The 6,989-nt window shown below is 44.5% G+C and overlaps 1 protein-coding gene across 2 annotated transcripts in view; it reads right to left on the reverse strand.

Moving 5' to 3' along the window:
- nek7 (NIMA-related kinase 7) overlaps positions 1 to 6,989 on the reverse strand; it is a 157,164-nt gene that overhangs the window by 42,541 nt on the left and 107,634 nt on the right. The window lies entirely within an intron of this gene.

Raw genomic sequence — 6,989 nt, forward strand, 5'->3', positions numbered from 1 at the left:
TTTTGCTAATAGTGCCTCAATCAGGCACTTGTGAGTGTCAGTTGGTGTGTGTGTGATGTTGTGCTAAGCTACTGACCTGGAAGCTTGGCTTGCTCACTCTCCCCGGCTTGTGGTTGGAGGGTAGACAATAAGCCAGTCGTGCAGATGTAAGCAATGTTCCCACGCTCTCTGGCAGCTTCCAATAGCTGGAATAAGTTTTTCCGTTGCTGACGCACAGCTTCACAGAGTCCTCATTTGTGAGATGTTGGTTCCTCTCAAATTCTTGGCTCTCTCCAGAACAGCCATCTTGTCATGGAACCTTAGCAACTTGACCACTATCAGCCTGGTCTTTCACCTGGGCTGGTTTTACATTTTTCCAGACCTGTGGGAGCGCTCACACCTCAATCTTCCCATGATCGATCTTGCATCTTACCAGTGACATTTTTCACACTTTCTCCTCAGACTCAATGTGATTACTCTGGTATGCATCCACAACCATTGTTATTCCTCCTGGATTTGTTCCTCCAGATAATCCATTTTCAGTCACTGTTAATAATGACACACACAGACAGTGTTGATGTCATCTCGCGTGGAACTAAGGAAAAGGCGGGCCGAACAGGCTCCAATTAACAATCAAACGGGGCTGTAGTGGAGCGGGTTGAGAGTTTCAAAGTTCCCTGGTGTCCACATTACCAACAAACAATCATGTCCAAACACACCAAAGATAGTCGTGAAGAGGGCATGACAACACCTTTTCACCCTCAGAGACCTGAAGAGAGAAAAAAAATCCACCTTTCAGAAATAAGTCTCACTGTTGCCGCTTGTTATAGACCCCCTCAGCCCCAGCTGTTGCCCTGGACACACATATGTGAATTAATTGCCCCCCATTTATCTTCAAAGGTTATACTGTTAGATGACCTAACCTGGGATATGCTTAACACCCGGCCATCCTACATTCTAAGTTAGATGCCCTCAATCTACACAAATGATAAAGGAACCTACCAGGTACAACCCTAAATCCGTAAACACGGGCACCCTCATAGATATCATCCTGACAACCTACCCTCTGAGCAATACACCTCTGCTGTCTTCAATCAGGATCTCAGCGATCACTGCCTGTCCGTCCGTGTCAAACAATCTACCTCATCACTTCAAACGCTCCTAAAACACTTTAGTGAGCAGGCCTTTCCTAATTGACCATGCCCGGGTATCCTGGAAGGATATTGACCTCATTCCGTCAGTAGAGGATGCCTGGTTATTCTATATAAAGTGCTTTCCGCACCATCTAATAAGCATGCCCCATTCAAAAAAATGCAGAACTAAGAACAGATAATCCCTTAGTTCACTCGCAGACTTGACCAGCACAAAAACATCCTGTGGCATCACTGCATTAGCATCGAATAGCCCCAGCGATATGCAACTTTTCAGGGAAGTTTAGGAACCAATATACACAGGTAGTTAGGAAAGCAAAGGCAAGCTTTTTCAAACAGAAATTTGCATCCTGTAGCACAAACTCCCAAAAGTTTCTGGACACTGTAAAGTCCATGGAGAATAAGAGCACCCTCCTCCCAGCTGCCACTGGCACTGAGGCTAGGAATAACACACCACCGATAAATCTACGATAATTTCAATAAGCATTTTTCTACGACTGGCCAGCTTTCCACCTGGCTACTCCTACCCGGTCAACAGCTCTGCACCCCCACAGCAACTTGCCTAAGCATCCCCCATTTCTCCTTCACCCAAATAGCAGATAGCACGATGTTCTGAGAGCTGCAACATCTGGACGCTAGACAATCTGGACCCTCTTCTTTCTAAAATTATCCGCCACATTGTTGCAACCCATATTACTAGCTTGTTCAACCTCTCTTTCATATCATCTGAATTTCTAAAGATTGGAAAGCTGCGTGGTCATCCCCCCTCTTCACAGGGGGAGACACTCTAGACAAAACTGTTACAGACCTATATCTATCCTACCCTGCCTTTCTAAAGTCTTCAGAAGCCAAGTTAACAAATTCAGTGACACCATTTCAAATCCCACCGTACCTTCTCCGCTATGTAATCTGGTTTCCGAGCTGGTTCGTGTGTGCACCTCAGCCACGCTCAAGGTCTAAACGATATCATAACTGCCATCAATAAAAAGACAATGTGTGCAGCTGTCTTCATCGACCTGCCCAAGGCTTTTTGACTCTGTCAATCACCATATTCTTATCGGCAGACTCAACGACTTGGTTTCCTCAAATGACTGCCTCGCCTGGTTCACCAACTATTTCTCAGATAGAGTTCAGTGTGTCAAATCGGAGGGCCTGTTGTCCGGACTCTGGCAGTCTCTATGGGCGTGCCACAGGGTTAAATTCTTGGGCCGACTCTTTTCTCTGTATATCCAATGCAATGATGTCGCTCTTGCTGCTGGTGATTCTCTGATCCACCCTCCACGCAGACGACACCATTCTGTATATCTGGGGACACTGTTGTTAACTAACCTCCAGACGCGCTTCAATGCCATACAACACTCCTTCTGTGGCCTCCAACTGCTCTTAAATGCAACTAAAACTAAAAGCATGCTCTTCAACCGATTGCTGCCCGCACCCGCCCCCCCATCTTGCATCACACCACTCTGGACGGTTCGACTTATGTGGACAACTACAAAAACCTAGGTGTCTGGTTACTGTAAACTCTCTACTGTAAACCTCCTCCTTCCAGACTCACATTAAGCATCTCCAATCCAAAATTAAATCTAGAATCGGCTTCCTATTTCGCAACAAAGCACCCTTCACTCATGCTGTCAAACATACCCTCGTAAAACTGGACTATCCTACCCGATCCTTGACTTCGGCGATGTAAATTTACAAAATAGTCCTCCAACACTCTACCCAGCAAATTGGATGTAGTCTTCACAGTGCCATCCATTTTGTCACCAAAGCCCCAAATACTACTCACCACTGTGACCTGTATTGCTCTCGTTGCTGGCCCTCGCTACATATTTGTCGCCAAAACCCACTGGCTTCCAGGTCATCTAAACAAAGTCTTTGTTAGTTAAAGCTCCGCCTTATCTCAGCTCACTGGTCACCATAGCAGCACCCACCCGTAGCACGCGCTCCAGCAGGTATATTTCACTGGTCATCCCCAAAGCAAACTCCTCAATGGCCACCTTTCCTTACAGTTCTCTGCTGCCAATGACTGGAATGAATTGCAAGAACTACTTAAGCTGGAGTCTTATATCTCCCTCACTAACTTRAAGCATCAGCTGTCAGAGCAGCTTACCGATCATTGCATCTGTACACAGCCCATCTGTAAAGAGCCCACCCAACTACCTCATCCCCATATTGTTACTTATTMTTTTGCTCCTAAGTATCTCTACTTGCACATTCATCTTCTGCACATCTATCACTACAGTGTTAATTGCTAAATGGTAATTATTTCYCCACTATGACCTATTTATTTCCTTACCTCCCTAATCTTACTATATTTGCACACTATGCATATCGATTTTCTATTGTGTTATTGACTGTACATTTGTTTATCCCATGTGTATCTCTGTGTTGTTTGTGTCGCACTGCTTTGCCTTATCTTGGCCAGGTCGCAGTTGTAAATGAGAACTTGTTCTCAACTGGCCTACCTGGGTTAAATAAAAGGTGGAAAAAATGTATAAATAAAAGATTTGGCATGGGTCCCCAGTTCCTCAAAAAGTTCTACAGCTGAACAATCGAGAGCGTCCTGACCGGTTGCATGACCGCCTCGTATGGCAACTGCTCGGCATCTGACCGTAAGGCGCTACAGAGGGCAGTGCGTACAGCCCAGTGCATCACAGGGGCCAAGCTTCCTGCCATCCAGGACTTATATACTAGGCGGTGTCAGAGGAAGGCCCAAACAATTGTCAAAGACTCCAGTCACCCAAGTCATAGACTGTTCTTTCTGCACCTGCACGGCAAGTGGTTCGGGAACGCCAAGTCTAGGACAAAAAGGCTCCTTAAACAGCTTCTACCCCCAAGACTGCTGAACACCTAATCAAATGGCTACCCGGACTATTTACATTGACACACCCCCCCCCCCTTTGTTTTTACACTGCTGCTACTCACTGTTTATTATCTATGCATAGTCACTTCACCCCTACCTACATGTACAAATTACCTTGACGAACCTGTACCCCCGCACATTGACTCGGTACCAGTACCCCCTGTATATAGCCTCATTTTTGTATTTTAATAAGGTCTTATACCTGCTGTATTCGGCTCATGTGACAAATAAAATTTGATAGCTTGCTGTATTGAGAATCACAAGCGTGGTTCTCAGTCAAGTGAACCCGTTGACCTCATCTTGTGATGTTGCTGAGACGAGGAGGTAAATTGTGGTGGGTTGACTAGCTAAAGAAAGAGCTGTCTGAACACACACACACACYACGCGAATCAGCATAAAGAGGAATTCTATATTTTTAGAGCCCTAATGCACCTTAAAAACATAGAAATGTGTGTTCAACTATTTACTTCAGGTGACATGATGGTGGAAACTACTGTATGTGTCACTAGAGTGTGGCAAGCACTCCCATGTTATAAAGGAATAATCCGAAGACACTAGTTTCCTACTTTCTGAGCCAACTTTCTACAGTCTAGAGATGAAATCTGTAAATGAAGACTGTCACACCACCACCAGACATGAACACTGACAGTTGAATCTAGTTAGACGAGTCGGTCTTCCAGCACTCTGTTTAACACATACATATTTTAATAAAGCATTTCAATAATGCAGTACACCCAAATAAAGACACGGTTAAATATTAAATACAGAGATAGTAGAGAGTAGTGTTGTCAAGACACAAACATTTTACTAACAATACAATACAATACCAGGCCAAGTATCACGATAACCAAGTAGTATTGTTTGTTCACAACGCCTGGAGGAGAAGGAGAAATGTACTGTTTGTGTAGTGTGGCTAGATGGTATCTGTACTTTCCATGATTATTGTATGCCTATAATTTGTCAAATGTTATTTTGTTTTGAGTACAAGGAAAATGGTATGTGTTTAGTAGTGTCTTGTAAGCCCATGCGGGCTGGGCACCGGTAGGTGTACGACACTTAAATAAATCATATCCATCAAAATCACAAAATATTGTGATACAATTCAGAGCGGCCAAGTGTCCTTGTCCTCTTCGCCCTATACCCCGAACACTTGTTCCCGTTTTATAAATGMAATGCGCATGTGCTATGCAAAAAACCTGTAACTGATATTCACAATTCAACTCAATACAACACATATTGAATTAACTTCACACTGTTCACTGTAAAATAGAATAATGCATAGAATGGCTGATTTGCTCATATTTGCAGAGGCCTACCCGTGATTTGGCTGGAGGAATGGGAGGAAGGAATATACAGTGGGGAGAACAAGTATTTTGATAACCTGCAAAATCGGCAGTGTTTCCTACTTACAAAGCATGTAGAGGTCTGTAATTTTTATCATAGGTACACTTCAACTGTGAGAGACGCGAATCTAAAACAAAAATCCAGAAAATCACATTGTTTGATTTTTAAGTAATTAATTTGCATTTTATTGCATGACATAAGTATTTGATCCACCTACCAACCAGTAGAATTCCGGCTCTCACAGACCTGTTCGTTTTTCTTTAAAGAAACCCTCCTGTTCTCCACCTCAATACCTGTATTAACTGCACCTGTTTGAACTCATTAGCTGTATAAAGACACCTGTCCACACACTCAATCAAACAGACTCCAACCTCTCCACAATGGCCAAGATCAGAGAGCTGTGTAAGGACATCAGGGATAAAATTGCAGACCTGCACAAGGCTGGGATGGGCTACAGGACAATAGGCAAGCAGCTTGGTGAGAAGGCAACAACTGTTGGCGCAATTATTCGAAAATGGAAGAAGTTGAAGATGACGGTCAATCACCCTCGGTCTGGGGCTCCATGCAAGATCTCACCTCGTGGGCATCAATGATCAAGAGGAAGGTGAGGGATCAGCCCAGACCTACACGCAGGACCTGGTCAATGACCTGAAGGAGCTGGGACCACAGTCTCAAAGAAAACCATTAGTAACACCTACGCCGTCATGGATTAAAATCCTGCAGCGCACACAAGGTCCCCTGCTCAAGCAGGCGCATGTCCAGGCCCGTCTGACGTTTGCCAATGACCATCTGGATGATCCAGAGGAGGAATGGGAGAAGGTCATGTGGTCTGATGATTCAAAAATAGAGCTTTTGGTCTAAACTCCACTCGCCGTGTTGGAGGAAGAAGAAGGATGAGTACAACCCAAGAACACCATCCCAACCGTGAAGCATGGAGGTGGAATCATCATTCTTTGGGGATGCTTTTCTGCAAAGGGGACAGGACGACTGCACCGTATTGAGGGGAGGATGGATGGGGCCATGTATTGCGAGATCTTAGCCAACAACCTCCTTCCCTCAGTAAGAGCATTGATGACGGGTCGTGGCTGGGTCTTCCAGCATGACAACGACCCGAAACACACAGCCAGGGCAACTAAGGGTGGCTCCGTAAGAAGTATCTCAAGGTCCTGGAGTGGCCTAGCCAGTCTCCAGACCTGAACCCAATAAGAAAATCTTTGGAGGGAGCTGAAAGTCCGTATTGCCCAGCGACAGCCCCGAAACCTGAAGGATCTGGAGAAGGTCTGTATGGGGAGTGGGCCAAATCCCTGCTGCAGTGTGTGCAAACCTGGTCAAGAACTACAGGAAACGTATGATCTCTGTAATTGCAAACAAAGGATTCTGTACCAAATTTAAGTTCTGCTTTTCTGATGTTATCAAATACTTATGTCATGCAATAAAATGCTAATTAATTACTTAAAAATCATACAATGTGATTTCGGGTTTTTGTTTTAGATTCCGTCTCTCACAGTTGAAGTGTACCTATGATAAAAATTACAGACCTCTACATGGCTTTGTAAGTAGGAAAACCTGCAAAATTCGGCAGTGTATCAAATACTTGTTTCTCCCACTGTACATGCATTATGATCTGCATGTCATTGGTGGCAGTAAGGGAC

Source organism: Salvelinus sp. IW2-2015, linkage group LG13 (assembly GCF_002910315.2).
Source record: "Salvelinus sp. IW2-2015 linkage group LG13, ASM291031v2, whole genome shotgun sequence".
Taxonomy (NCBI): Eukaryota; Metazoa; Chordata; class Actinopteri; order Salmoniformes; family Salmonidae; genus Salvelinus; species Salvelinus sp. IW2-2015.